Source organism: Melozone crissalis, unplaced genomic scaffold, assembly GCF_028551555.1.
Source record: "Melozone crissalis strain CALT ecotype California unplaced genomic scaffold, PUWL_Pcris_2 ptg000042l_1, whole genome shotgun sequence".
In the NCBI taxonomy this organism is placed as follows: Eukaryota; Metazoa; Chordata; class Aves; order Passeriformes; family Passerellidae; genus Melozone; species Melozone crissalis.
The window spans coordinates 55,491,976-55,508,275 of NW_026535820.1; the positions used below are offsets into that span (position 1 = coordinate 55,491,976).

At 38.6% G+C, this 16,300-nt stretch overlaps 1 protein-coding gene across 1 annotated transcript in view; it reads right to left on the reverse strand.

Moving 5' to 3' along the window:
* LYRM4 (LYR motif containing 4) overlaps positions 1-16,300 on the reverse strand; it is an 86,203-nt gene that overhangs the window by 48,564 nt on the left and 21,339 nt on the right. The gene's annotated exons all lie outside the window — the stretch shown is intronic.

The following is a 16,300-nucleotide window of genomic DNA, read 5'->3' on the forward strand; positions in this document are numbered from 1 at the left end:
TCACAGTCAAATCTAGTCAAGTCTTACTTTTTGAGCAAGGGAGATGAAGATTACCACAATAAGAGACATTCTGCCTGGAAATTTTTAAGAAACACTGATTTTAAAAAATCCCAGATGTTTGCTGCAGTGATTTTTTTAATCACTGAATTCATATCTCATGCTGGGATATCTGATATCCCACATCGCACATTTTGCAGTACGATTGTAATAGGGTAAAATTGGTATATGGAACTGGAATTTTTTTGCAAGAGTGGCAGGATTTTAAAATGTTATATCTAGGCTAATAACTGTTAAATACATCCCATTTGACATCTGAAAGTGGACTGATTCACAAATGCTATCACAATTCATACAGCACTTCAGAAGTCCTGGGGTAATAGCAACTCATACATGTAAACTGCCAAGAACTGGCAAGGATGATAGGTTTTACTTTTGCTGCTTTATCAAAATCCTTCAAAGCAACTTACCACTTCTTCATGGTTGAGATCTATGGGAAAACAGGGAAAGTCTCTCTCAACCACAGGAGCTTTTATCTAAATAACTCAAGCCCAATTATTAATTTAGTAGAAAAAAATCATGTTACCCAAAGGGCTACTTGACTATTCACTCCTGTTGCTACAGTTAAAACATGAAGTATAAATCAAACCTGGACTTTGGAAGACCTCATGTCGCTAGGACTAAAAGTCAAGTTTGCAAAACAAATTCCAGATCCTACCATCATATGATGTAGACTCTGATGTTTTCAAAGCATTACCAATTACATTAGAAACTCTCACACACAAACGCTTCATTATTTAATTTACAAAGCAACAGTCTGATCATGTCTCACAATGATTCACAGCAGTGTTAACCTATCTCAGAAACTGCAAGCTCAAAACACAGCAGGCTTCAGAATCAAGCTTTTTGAAGAGTTTCAGGTCAGTGACATCATTCCATCTCAGGACCATTCTGCTTTCAAGTAGCTGTGTTGCATCTCTGGTGCTGGAAATTAGTTTCCTCTGGCAGCAGCAGGATATATAAACTAAAAGGTGTATGTCCTACATAAAAAAGCAATGGATACTTATTGATCAGGAATGATCTCCTGTCACATGCCTGCATGGTAGCTGGGAGAGATTCCGCACACTGCAGAAGTGATGGCCTTTCCACTTAAGTTCATCAAACATGCTGGCACAGTGGTATCCATCCTACCAGCACCATATGATTCATGGCTGAGAGCAGACGTCAAGAGCAGTTAAAAAAACAGAAGGAGCAACGAGCAATAACCAAGGAGGTGAAATGTTATGGCTGAAGATCCTAATCTGTTGTTTTAATTACTGGAGCAGACTTGCACTAGGTAATATCAAAACTGTCCACATGTCCTGATCAATTCTGCTTGCTAGGGAGTTTGTAGATTGGCAGAATACAGCTGCATGCATTTCAGAGCTGGAACTACCTTTGTTAAACATCTTTTGATGCTCCTAACTTCCAATCAATCACATGTGGGCAAGAGGACATATCCCACTGAACATGTATTAGCTGACTACCCTGATAAGCAGCGGAATATCCATGCCAGTAATTTTCTTCTCTACCAAGAGAAGAAATGGTTTCTTTAGCAGCAATGAATGCCACGGGCACTGGGCAGTAAAAGCCTGCATGTAGACAGAGACACGCACACGCGTCTGTGCATGACACTTCAGGTAAGAAATTCTGCGACTCAGGGAAAGACAGTGCAAGATGATGATGGACCAGGAGGGTGGAGACGGGGAAATCTGAAGCCAGCTAAGGTGTTGGAAACCAAGTAGGGATGGTTGGTCCACACTGGGCCTTTGAAACAGCAAAAACCTGAGGTACCAGTTATGCTGAGGAACATTAACTTTTACTTTGTTGCCCACAGTCAACAAAAGTGTATCTAGCCCCACACCTAAAAGACTGGCCCATCATGGTCCTGTCATGTGAGCCAGTTGCAGAGCTCTACAATACCTCTTCATTTGTTAAAAAAGGAGCAGCTATGATACACACAGCTGCACCACTACAGACAGAAAGCTGACACTTTAGACAGACTGTCTGATTTTGAAAAGGAGGATGTTGTATCTGGAAACTCATGCAGAATTGCCCTGAGTCTCTCACAGTCACATTTCAGGGAGAACTATGATCACAGCATTTTGCTGGGCATTATTTACCTCCAACACAGCAGTAACAGATCTACCAGTAGCACGCATAAATTTGCACTCATACAAGAAACAAACAGCACTCTTCTGAAAGCTGCAAAAGACGTGTAGGACCCAAACTACAACTGCCTCACTCTGGTGAGCTGTGATTTGTCATTTTTTAAAATAAAACACAGTACTGTGGGTATTCAGTGTTTCTCCCTATGTCTAAGAGAAACTCATTTAGCTGTACATCTATTCCACAATCCTAAAACCACTAAGCCAAAATGAACTAAGCGTTGCAAGTTTAGCACTACCAGTCTTTAAGAACTGAAGAGGCTGAATTTAAAGTATGTTTGGATGAAAATTAAGGAAAGGAAATACAAGCCTCCAACTATTCCACAATAAGAGAGACTATAAGTTTATTCCATTTGTTGAAGACAATCAGGAAAGCTTCACTATAAAAATGTTTTACAATGAGAAGGAAATGGCATTTAAAAGTTTCACTTCCTACTTCGGGCAGACCTGAGTGCAGGAGGAGCAAGCATGGAGGAAGGAGAGTGCTTGAAGAAAAGAATAAAAGCACAGTAGCCGGTACTTCTCTGCTATAACATTATCAGCCTGCTGAGAGCAATTACAATAGCACAGACAGCACTTGCTTTATTGTGACCTTACTGAATTAAATCTGAAGAAAAAAACTCTGAGATTCAGCAGGGAATTTATTAGAAAATTTTAACGCCAACTTAAATTTGATCCAAAGGCCTCAATATTAAAGGTCATATTCATTACTATACTGTGGGAAACCTTGGATCTCTCTGTTCCTATGTTCCACCCCTTCTCAATTTTGTTTTCTTTCGTAAGAGTAGGTCAGGTTCTCCTCTCAGCTTCACAGCATTCTGTATTAGAGGTACAAGACTGCTATTTACATTTTAAAAAGCCTTAGCCAGCAAGTCAAATAAAGAACTTTTTTTTTTAAAAAAAGGTGAAAAGCAAACCACCAAAATCAAGCAGAACTGATGAAACTAATAAGCTATGCAGATGGATTTAACTACCTTACATAGATATAAAAAAAAGTGTGACCTGATCTAGACCGAATTATCTGTCTCTACTCCCAGATCAACTGTCCTCCTGTCAGGGGGCCAGGTATGAACTGACTACTGACTTGCACATGATAGCATAAGTTGTGTAGTGTTTTTAAAAAATAAATTCTGAAGTGTAGACTGTTATAAACATTTGAAACTAGAAGTACCATCACTGAATTCTGATCAGCTGAGCTTCACTGCTCTAGTGGAAGGTGTCCCTGACCATGGCAGCGGGCTTGGATTGGAATGAGATGGTCTTTAAGGTCTTGCCAAACCCAAACCATTCTGTTATTCTATGAAAGGCTCCTTGTTTGGAGCCATGTGGGTACTTGGTTACTGGGTACTTCTTAAGCCCCATCACTACTCTACCAAAGGCTTTCAGTTTTACAACAGGAGATGCATGTGCCAAGGCCCTGTGAAAAATATAAAGTGCACTGTAAAGCTCCACAGTGCTCTTCAGCTTCCCCAAAGGAAGATTTGCAGCGAGAAGTTACTCTCCTTTTAGCTGAAGATATAGGAAACAATAGAATAACAGATGGCCTGTACTTTACCAAAAGATACAAAAGACCACAAGTTCTACTTTTACACTGTATTGATCTTATTCAAATGTAAAACTGCAATAGAAGGAAAAAGCTCATGTTCTTGAATCCTTAAATAATTTTGTAGTTTTCATTCTTGTGACTTCCAGAGTACCTTGAGCTCTGAAGCACCCATATTAGTCAGCATAAATGCGTGAAAACAAGTCCAGATACTTGCTTTCAATCTGCTCAGCTACCCTTTGAATGAAATAGTTCTCCTCTCTTTTCAGCCTATGAGAATATACATTATGGATATTAATTACACTTCTTACTTTTTCAGTAGCCCCAGTATACACTCAATGTAGGATGTTTGAGAAATGGAAGAAGGCTGAAACACAAGTTTCCTGTACCAGGCCCACTTATATTTGAAAACACATCCCACCTGATGACCTGGTAGCAACTATTTTAGTCTTCCTCCAAAGTACCAGAAAACCTGACAACTGAATTAGTTTTACTTACACTTCAGGCTATGATGGCATTAAAGACATTTGTGGAGAACAGTGAATAAAAATAATTTTTTCTGAACTCAATTCATAGAAGATTTTTTGTTCTTCATGCTAACAGCCTGTGGCAAGGTTTTGGTAGAGGAGAGACTACAGGAGTAGCTTCTTTAAGAAAGTGCCAGAAGCTTCCCAGAGTGTCTGAGTGAGCCAATGCCAGCTGGCTCCAAGAGAGACCTGCCACTGGTCAAGGTCAGCAGCAGTGGTAGCACCTCTGAGATATTTAAGCAAGAGGAAGAAAAAAAAAAGAAAACCTTCAAAATTGCATCCAGGAGAGAGGAATGAGAGTATGTGAGATGAACAGCTCTGCAGACACCCTGGTCAGCGCAGAAGGAGGGACAGGAAGTGCCACAGGTGCTGAAGCCGAGACTCCCTCGCAGCCTGGGGCGCAGACCATGGTGGTGCAGCTGTGCCCCTGCAGCCCAGGGAGGTCCATGGTGGAGCACAGATCCTCCTGCAGCCTGTGAAGGACCCCACACTGGAGCAGATAGATGCCTGAAGGAGACTGGGAGCCCATGGGAAGCAGGCTCCCGTCAGGACCTCTGGACTGGTGGAGAGGAGAAGGTTTGCTGGCAGGATTTGGGATCTTGTGAGGAACACAAGCTGGAGCAGTCTGCTCCTGATGGACTGCCCCCCATGGGGATGACTCACACTGGAGAACTTCATAAGACTGTCTCCTGCAGGAGGGACCTCACGGTGGGTGACGCAGGGGAAGAGTGTGAGGAGTCCCCTTTGAGGAGAATGGAGCAGCAGAGATGATGTATAACAAACTGACTGCAGCCTGCATTTCCCAGCCTCTGCAGAGAGGACATAGAGAAAAGTGGGAGTAATTTTAAGCCTCAGAAGAAGGGAGGAATGGAATTAAGGCATTTTTAAGATTTAGTTTAATTTTTCATTATCCTTCTCTGATTTGATTGGTAATAAATTATACTAATTTCTCCAGTATGAGTCTGGTTTGCCAATGAGAGTATTTGGTGAGTGATCTCTCCCTGACTTATCTTAACCCAAGAACCTTTCATTTTATTTTCTCTCCCCCTGTCTAGCTGAGGAGATAGAGCAGCTGTGGTGGGCACCTGGTGTCCAGTCAAGGTTAACCAAGCACACAGCCATACTAAATTTAGCTTCTCACACATCTCAAGAATCTTAGTAGCTTTGAAACCAAAAGCACAAATAGAATTTGAATGCTGCTGAAAGGTTACAATTCCTTAAAGACTTACGTTTGTTCACACATTGATACACTGACCCAAGTTTAACTTTCTAGACATGGATGGGAATGACCTCTAGCTCAGAACCTGTGCAGCAGTGTCTGGACCAGCTGCACTCCAGGATGTCTGCTTTTGAACCTAAATATCACTTTTTCACACAAGCAACCTACTACAAAGCCCTCTACATGCAACATGAAGGTACTTAATCTGCCACGCTAAAGAAAGTGCCAACGGATTTCTCTCGTGAATCACTTTACCCTTCAAAAGAGATTTCTTACACACATTTGCTTTAAATGCAATGGTAACTACTATAATTCTGTTTAATAACTGTTTCTTATCAGTCTTGTCTCATTCAAAAAAGGAGGGAGAAGTTTAATTTATGAGTTATGACATTTGCAAGAAGTCAACAAAATGACTGCTAGTCTAAACTGGAATATTTAATACTTAGTCTTTTAAAATAAAAAGCAGCCTTCATGTTCCTGGTGTTCACATTGGTTTTCACTTACCTAGAAAACAGCATCATCTTCTTTCTTCATTGCCCATTAGGCAAGGTTTACAGTTCTTATACTGTCTTGGATGTAGCCCATAAAACATGGCAAGACTGACACAATGTGGTCAGCATCCTGCCAGCTTTCTGTCTGTACAGATTTCCCTCTTCAGAATACTGCTCCTTGGGTTTGAAGGAGACAGAGAACAGAGCGAGGCAGATGATGAAGGTATATGTTGTAAGACTTACACTTTCATGCCTTAATTCCTCTTGTAAGCATATTTTGTGAACTTGAGCAAATAATTTGTTTCCCTGTGCATCCAAGTCTTTAAACATATGCTTATATTTAAACAGAGCCAGCCTCCTTCATTTCCACCGCAGTATCTGAAGGACATTGGTGAAAAGTACCATCAAAATCAGGATGCCTTGATCTCCCACAGCTCACTGCTACTTCAGCAGAGGAGCAGTAGAACTGGTAATTCTTTCTGTCCTGCGTCTTCCCTCAGCAGCTGAGAGAATGGAAAAAGCCACAGCCCTGACAATTCCTTGGGGATGACACAACAAATGTATGAGCACTGTCATAGTCACAAAATTATTAGTAATAAAACAAGCAGTTTGAAAAGACTTACTCCCATTTTTTTCCCATAAAGCATATCCTACATGTGGTAAAGGTATGTTACTGTCAACGGGCCAGTTCTGCAGTATTATTTGACAGCATGACTCTGCATACCAATTTTTTTCTGCTCTTCCCCCATGAGTATACATACATCATTTTAAAAGCAATTTACAACACGTCAAAGTGCTTAAGGAGACTCTTAAAAATCTAATGTATGAAGTTAACCATTGGTATGATTTATTATTGAAGTTCCACAGTTATAACTTGACAATTAAGAAATATTGATAAATGTAAACACATTATTGATGTCAATTAAAAAGCACAAGATTGATTAACCTCCCAGAGGTATACTGGCATGAGCAGTTAGAGAGTAATCACTCCCACTAAGTATTCACTACTGACAAATATGCACAGAAATTCGACTTCTGAGAGACAAGGAATATTTTCATTTAAAGTTAAGATAATCTGAACACAGAACCAAAGTACTGGGTCAACAACAAAATCAAGAGAATTATAAACAAGATCTGTATTAATGTGAAAGGCTACGTGACTAGGTCACATAATGCTCTCTTTAACCACACACTCGGGTAAAAATATGGTTAAGAATTATCAAAGCCACTGCTCAGCAAGTCAACTATGTTCACTGAAGAAAAACTATGAATGTATTATTTAGCCACTACACTGCAATATTCATGCCTTGATGAGGGACAAGACCTCATTTTTACAACATAAACAGCAGATTTTTGTTTTAAACTATGCATTTATGCATTTTCTACTGGCGACAAAATTATAAAGGTGAGTTCAAAACTCTGCTTAGTAATGCTTCACTTCCTGCCAAGCCAACAGCCAAGGAAGGACACTCAGGCAGCACAGACCTCAGAGGGGAAACATGTATCTGACATACCCCAGAAAGCATAACAACAGGAATCAGTCAAACTGTGATTTAACTGTGACTGGAAGAGTTTGGGCTCCTTCTTTCTTCTTCTTTTTACTTGCTTTCAGAATTAATGTACTGGCATAATGCCTGCCACAAAGATGAAGGGCACTGCAGCTGTAGCTCTTAATGGCCAAAAAAAAACCCAGGCTCACCTCAGAAAGCCCAAAGCCAAAGACAGCAGCAATGCACCAAGTACCAAGGAGACTGCGTAAACACTAATTAAACTTCACTCTACACTCTTGTCTAGAAAACAGCTTTCCCTGCCTAAACTTCCAAGGGCCTGATCAGACATGCTGCTATTAGAATCTAGCAACTTTCTTCCCTAAGATTGGCCTTCATCACAACTTCATGGATCAAACACATTTCCCTCAAATACAAGCAGTTTACTACAGAGACACTAGACAGAATCTGAATTACTGCAAACAAGACAAAACTGTAAAATAACACATCAATGATAAAGCTTCTTTGCTTTTTCTTTGCTTGAAAGAGCTTTTATGTGAAGGTCACATATATGTTTATTGTCAAAATAAAAGTAGATCACTGTGAATTTACCTGGCTGCAAATTCAGTCAAATGGTATTGGGGACAGAGACCATGTTTGGTCTATGATAACCCACGGGGGTATTCAGTGGATGCCCAAAAGATTACAATACATGCAGACATACCAGACACAGAGGACATGAAGAGGGCTATTTCTTTTTAAAGTAACTGTTTTTTTCAGTTTTGTAAAACAACAGTTAATGTTGGTAGATTATATAAACAGCTTTCATTTTGACAAGCAATTTTAAAGTAAGGAAGAAGCAAGCCTCACCTTTGAAACTGGAAAAGTGGAAAAGTTTTAGTGACAACCAACAGAAGCATGAAGATAATTAGATGGGCAAATATGAATCAGTCATGAAACCAGATTCTTGGAGCACATAAGGCAAATGGAGGTCTTTGCAGACTGCCCTTATCTTGAGAATGAAAAAAAGAATAAACTCTTTAGACTTGAAAAACCATCTGTGAAAGAGACAAATAAAAGGCATCTGATTTAGAGTGGCAGGGGAAAGTTTTAAAACATATTTTCAGTGTGCTGTGGGGAGATGCATCTGACAGGCCAGAAAAGAATGCAAGTAGCTTCAGGAGGAGTCTCTTCCCTCTGTAAGCCGGAAATGGAAAAACTCTGGAATTTTCCTCTATAAAAGGAAAAACTGAAATTGTAATATGCTGAGAGACTGATGACTGAGCATGGGGTTGGGGGAGAAACGTCATTAAAAAACCCATTTTACCACAGATATGGGACCAGGTGACTTGTCAGAAGCAAGAGTACCAATACCAACACTGTCATCCTGAATTACAGACTGCAGTCCAAGGGCAGCAGAGCAGAACCTCCTGGGGATCAGAGGCACCAGACAAATGTGCCAAAGCTCCTCCTGGAGGGAAGTGTGCCTGCTCAGTTGCAGTGCCAATGAATCTGACAGTGTCTCCTTCCAATGAGCAATACAAAATCAGGATGGAAAGTTTTCACACCAAAGAAAAAAGAAATAAAAATACAACAGATTAAAAAGCAACCAACAAATAATGAGAGATCAAGAGATCACTGTTTCAATAATAGCACTTTTGTCTCTCTCCCTTTTTTAGAAGTCCTCAAAACAGGAGTCCTAATTTCCTCAAGGTCTAGCTGTACTTAAAACTTGTTTACCCCAGAGAAGGGACTCTCATGAGAGACCAATATTCTGATGTGAATGTAAGTCACAATACATACACAAGGCTTTTACAAGGTCATACATTTCATAAATAACACACAAGATTGCCATACTTCTCCTTTTCCTACTCAGTAAAAAAGGACCTCCACAAATGTTCTGCTCTGCAGCAATCACACAGCAAGGAAGACGAGAAGTTGCTCTAAGGTTAATACATTTCAATGCAAGAAACTCAATTTTCAAACCCTCCCTCAATGGGCACCACTGCAAACCAGACTGACAGGCATCAAAGCAGGATCACACAATCAGATTAAAAACACAGCAGAAGTCATTTGCTCTGTGATCAAAACTAAAGCACTTATTTCTACTTTCCCTCTCTTGACAGTATTTTTTATTTGAACTAAGACACAAACACACACTTGCTGTTACCTCATTTGGAAAAGCCTCCTTGAAATTTTGTTGCAACAGCCACTCCTAATGACATATTCATTTACATCTCAGGCTGAAATCCTTGAGACACCAAACACAGCAAAGCAGAAAGCACAAAGGGGCAAATGGCAGAGGGACACAACTGCCTGAAAATGTGATCCTTCCTTGCTTCTGATGCTTTCTTCAGCACAGAATGGTTAATGGTCCTAACTATTTCCAGGAGCTACTGACCAGCCAGGCTGATAAAACTTACTCTTTTCCATGTGGAAGTTTACACTCAGCATTTGCTTTACTGGATGTGACATACTGCCACGCCAAGTTGCTCATGAGAAAGTAAGTCCTTCTCCTGTCCTTCAGACAGCCCTCATCTGTGCAGAACATCAGGTGCTCACAGCTCTGGATGTATTATATAACCACTGTTACTATTTATGATAAGGCCTCAACCTCACTGAATTAGCCATTAAATACATGCAACAAAAATAATGACAGTTCTTTACGACAGATAATTACAGTATTTTAAATGCATTGGCCAACACTCAGCAGTCTTTATTTTTAGGAAAGGTTACTGCATACATCAAATGCTGTGTTTTACCCTAAGCTCTTACATCAGAAAGACAAAGCCTCATTCTACCTCTGAATCGCCTCTGCTGGCAGCCTAAAGGTTATTTTCAATGCACAGTCTACTTTGGAATTTAATACTGCAGACAGAACCTGCTACTTGTAGTTTAGTCAGCAGAATGAACAGCAGCAAATCATTTGTGAAAACACAATCTTGTTCTCCATCAGGAGAGTTAAATGAAAGCCTAAGGAGTAACACTGCTCTGGAGACTCACACAGGTGTAACCTGGAGAGCCATGCCACCTGAAGACGAGTGAAATGTCTATTACACTTCCTGCACCCTCAGATGCCAGAAATTAAGCTGAAATGACAGCGCTGGGCTTTTGGCATCTGTTCCAATGTTGCACATCTCCAAAGCTAGCCTACATGCCAAGATGAAAAAGGTATTTGGAAAAGCTGGCCAAAGCAGACACCACTGCTAACAAGCCCTGTGGAAGGACAAGTTCTGATTCAGCTGGGTTTCTGTTTAAATTTACCAACTCTTTTTCAAAGTCACTCCTACAACACCTTTTTCTTTGTTCCTCCTCCTTTTCAACCCCCAAAACCTCATGGATATTTACTCTCCTACTGAAATACAAAACCAGTATAGCTCTGAGTTTACTGTTTCCCAATTTCAATTTGAAGCTTTCTTTTGTTTACTGAAAAACAGGTATTATCCATCCTATATTTGACATTCCTTCACCTGCATCTGAGTCTCTTTCTAAGTCAAGAGCTCTGAATTTTAATATATGTTAAGGATTTCCACTGTCTTGCTTAATCATATGCTTCCTGGTAGGTTACTCTTATTAGGCACTTGAAGTTTTCAAACCACTTGTGAAGTAAAGGCAACATGAACATAACAAAAGGATTTAAACTACCTCAAGGAAAATATCTAAAAATATCACCCCAAAGAGCTTTGAAATTTTAAAAAAATTAAAATGAAAACTACCAACAAACACAGGAAAATGCCCCCAGTGGCTTCTCAACCCGGAGTCAGCTGATTTGAATTCAGTTTGTGGCTTTGCCACAAGCTTCCAGCATAATTTGGGTAATTCCAGGCAAGGAAGCAAACAAGCGAGAACTCGTGATGTGGTAAGCAATTAAAAACTGAATACCAGTACTGCAACAGGCTAGGAGCAAGAGAAATGCAAGAGGCTCGTGCCAAACATTTTCTATGTTCTAGCTGCCAATCCAAGGATTTAGAAGTGTATAGGTAGTTCATAGATATCGTGCAGTGACTTGAAAAAACTGTTTTACCAGGATATTTGTTCATTGTTTGATTGTGCCACTCATTCCCACTCTTCTACTGTGAGTGAAACATTTGAAAACTTTACTGTGCCTACACTTGCTTTAAGTATAACTAAATGGCCAGAGAGGTAAGAAAAATTCTCTGTGTGTAATGTCAGCTCTATCCTGGCTGGAAAATGATGTCCAACTGTAATAAGTAAAAATACAAGTGAAAGCCCCAGCAAACTTCCAAGGGCAATCTCCTTATCTAAGAACTGTAAGGCTACAATTTTATGGTAGAAAAATCTGTATTTTTGTAGAGAAATAGGTGTTTGTCACTGTGAAGCTGGAAAAAAAAAAGAGATAAAATTCAAAGACCTTCTCAAGAAAATCAGCAAAATAATCTGTGTTTTTAAAACTTCCTTGCAAAGACAAACTTGATAAGAATGAACTATATTAGAACTCCAACAGAACCGTCTGCCAGCAGGAAGACATGACTTGCCAATACTATACCCATTCCTGAACAGTAGTGTGGTGCTGCCCCTTGTGTTCAAAGGGCTTTTCCAGCTATTCTTTCCTCTTGCCCTCAGAAATGCTGCCAATGTAATGAAACACATTACACAGCATTTTGCAACTTTCTTACATTTTCATAAAATTTAGACATAAATACAACCTGTAGCTTAAATCTAATACTAACAAGAGTTTTCAAAATGAATATTCTCCTGCAAAGGGCATCCAGCCTACAGTGCTCTGCAGTATAAACACTTGTTCAGATACCCAGAACATTTCTTAAAGTTTGGGAAGTTCCTTCACACAGTCAATTCCAATGTCACAAACTCACAACTGTGTAAATTGGTACCAGTCCTCCAAATACTCTACAAAATGCTTTCAGTCCAGAAGTAATACACCTTGACAATTACTAATATAGGAATATTTGCTGCGCAAAGGCCAAGCAGTCAATTCAAACCAGGTGCAGTAAACTAGGGTAGTACTTCTACCTTTCACTTTTTATAGCAACTATAATTGAAGTTGCTTGTCTTGCTAATATTTATTAAACATGCTTTAATATTTATGTTATTTTGATTAGCAGAAAGTTTCCTTATGGATTTATGGTCATTAATTCATAATAATATGAGTGCTGTATTAGTACACCGATTCAGTTTAATTTCCACTTCCATTCAAGTGTTACTCAAATTCAAAATATTGCCAAGATAAGATACTGCTAATAAACACCTCAAGAAGGCACATATAGGCTATATACAGCTGCACTGGCAATTTGGCTTGCTGAAAAATAAAAGATCCAGAAGATTTGTTCTTATTTTGCACAAGTTTCAGCACAAGACCACACTAAGAATTTTGATTATGGAAAAACATAAGAATATGAGACCAAAATCTTACACTAAGTATGATGTGGGCTTTTATCAAAGCACAGTCATGTAGCATTTCATTAAGAGAAATGGAGCTGAAGTTACTACAAGCAATGCATATTTCAAGGATTAGAATGCACTTTACAACATGCTGCAAACATGAAAAATGCTGCAAGTACTTAGTTTTTATCATTATCAGTGGAACCTTTCCAGCTGAGGTTTCCTGTATCAACACCACATTCCTTCATGAAGGGAACTGTAACAGGTCAAGCCTAAGGAAAAACAGCTCAGACCCAAAAGTTTATCTGTTCCCTTAAAAACCACAGATGACCAGCCAGCTGTAAAAGAGGCAGATTCCCAAATCCTGACTGTCTCAACACTCAAGGTGCATCTCTTGTCTCCTGACCAAGGTTTGTGCAAACCTGCATCTCATCAGTTTGGATTATTTAAAGAGACAAACAAAAGCTGTGAAATATTAAAACCCTTTTATTGAAGAGTACTGTAGTTGTGTGATGTTAAAACCAGTAAAATTGATAACAAAGGCTCAGAGCTGCCAAGAAAAACAGAATAATCTTTCTTAGCCGGACAAGATGACTGGCAGTTTCCAGCCACAATATAAAACTGAGGAGAAAGCACTACAGAAGAATGAGATATCCTGTAAGTGAAAACAAGGCTTTAATCAGAGCACACACGTCTACTATTGCTTTTGAACTCCACTGTTAGGTTTTCAGTTCAAAACCCGAGAGACAGAATGGCATAAAGAAAACTTCAAAACACTTAATATTAGCCAATCTTCAAAGGGGCTTTCATAAATCTTAAATTTCAGCAGCAGCAGTACATTTCAGTGGAAATTCCCCTACCACTAACATACTAACATTACTAATAGTAATAGAAACTCACAAATGAAATCATATTAGCATAGCTGGGAAATGGCTGTTATGACAATCCCAGCTATGCTAATAACACCTTCCAGACTTCACCTCAAAACTTCTTAAAACTTTCTATTTCACACTTATTTGTGACAATGCATTTCTCACAACACCCTTCTCTACAGGAAAGACAAAACAACTACTGTGTAAACAACAAAATTCTGTTGTTTACACAGTAAACACACACCCACAAAAATCTTTGCAAACAGAGTTGAAAATGAGTTGTTCCTTCAGTTAGCCAGGCTATTAAAAAATCAAACCCAATAATAAGCAGAGAGGACTAAGCTGGAGATTAATGTTCCTCCATGCTTTTCAGCATTATAAAGCTACTTTTATAACACTCCAGCAAACTGTACAGTGACTGACATGAACAAAATGACAGTAATCTGTCACTACTTCACATTTCCCACTAGGTTGATTCAAATAGTTATTTATGAACCTTACACTTCAATGGTCACTTTGATGACTAAACCATAAATTAGAATGCAAAGAGAATATAAATTTGATTTTAGAGTAACATCAAATGGTCAGCAAAGAGGGATATTATTTAATTTCTACTGACACACTAGAAAAAAGTCAGCAATACCAAGATGAACCACACCATAATAAACCCCAAACTTAGCAAAAAATTGTATGCTAGATCTCATGTTTGCTTCAGTGCTTCTGCATTTAAAAATAAAAGCACTTTATATTATGCTTGGTTAGTTTTAAATATAAAGTCTTAATAATGTCAGATGACTTCATTTCTTAGGTCTTCAATTAAACAAAGAGGGAGAATGAACTTTTTCGACCGAGCATGATGAAATTTGACACCAAATAAATATTAATATGAACTTAGATGCTCAGGTTTTTAATAGTCCTGATGAAAAATTTTTAAGACAGTGTTGCTATTTTTACATTTATCTCTTGCTTTACAGATGGGAGTGAGATGACACCAAAACACAACAGAAGTTCTGCAAAGCACAACAGTTCACAATTTTTTAGGAAAAAAAAAATCTTTAGTACCCAAACAATCAACTCTTGCAGGGATGCATGTCAAAAAATTATCTTGGTAAAATAATTTTCTTCTATCTGATTATTTTTTGTTAAAAAGTTCCACTGCTTATTATGTTACTGTATAATAACATTTATTATCCATTACTCTTGAAAACATGTAAGATAAATCCTTCCAGAAGTGAATGCAGCATGATTGTACTTTCTCTGGAAAATGTCTAGAAGTGCAACATTAAAGAGATATTTCAACTTAAGTTTCACTGTCTTAGCAGTGTTAAAAATGGAAAGTTGTGTCAGTGTTTTAAATACTCCTTGCTTTTCAAGTATATTTTCCCTGAAATTCTTACATGGAATGACAGTGATCCGATTTAAAACCAACTTCAGCAATTTGGCTTTTAATATCGGAGAACGCCCTTAAATAGCTGATATTTGAAACAAACAAGCAAAACCCTCCAGGCTTAGCAATAACTGAGGTCATTCTGAATTATTCTGGTATATCCTAGTGACACAGTAATAAATGCCTAACAGAAAGATGCTGACTGATGCTGAGGGAAAATCTTTAGGCTAAAAGAAAGCTTAAAAAAAGGCACAAGGCAAGACTCCTACCCTAGACAAAGTCCAGCCTGTAAAGTCTGTTTTAGAGAAATAATATCTTTTTTTTAGGATCTACAGAAACAAGGTAATCTGAGTTTACACAGGACTTAGAGAGGAAAGAGTTTTATTCTAAAATCTGACCCAGACCTATTAGGACTCAGATTAGTAGAATCATGTTTTGCTGGGAAAAAAAATTGGAAAGTTTTTATTTAGCAAGACTTTATCTTCAGCAAGAATTAGAAGAGCTGAAAATGCCAATTATCACCTACAGATCTGAGAAAAAACACCCCAGCATTCAAATGTAATTGCATTGGAACAATCCAATCCAAATTGCTTCTTTGAGAAACACTTAAATAAAAAAATTAGCAGTGTTTGAGTTAAAAAAAGATAGCAAAACTATGGTAGCACAAAACAACACCCTGGGAGATGAAAATAAAAAAAAAAAATCTTGTACCTAAGCATCCATACTTAACTGTCAAATCCAAGGGCCCAGCTCCCTACTAAAATAAGAACCCAGCTAAGTGACCTGCTGGTTGTTTAAAGAGCCATATTAAAGCAAACCATGGAGGAGCAGGTGCACATGTTCATTCAGTGTTTAATAAAAGTACTAACTGAGCTCTGACTGGTGTCAGCAAGCACAGATTTTGCAAGGAGGAGCAGCTTAAGCACTGTAAGTTCTCACAGAGAGTTCAAGCATAGAAACTTGCTTCTTCCAATTTTTAGTGGTCACTTTAGAGAGACAGTGAGTATGATCGAGAAATTTTAAAAGTATCTGAAGTTTCAACCAAGTCTACTTCATTTCTTAGCCACATGGTACCTAGTGAAAGGAACAGAGATGCTATAAATGCTACTCAGACAAGGTTGAAGAAAAATATTGCCAGGGACTCAAATTTTCCAAAGAAGAACTTATCACCCTGTTTGGACACATTTAGCCAGTATTTACTTAATTCAC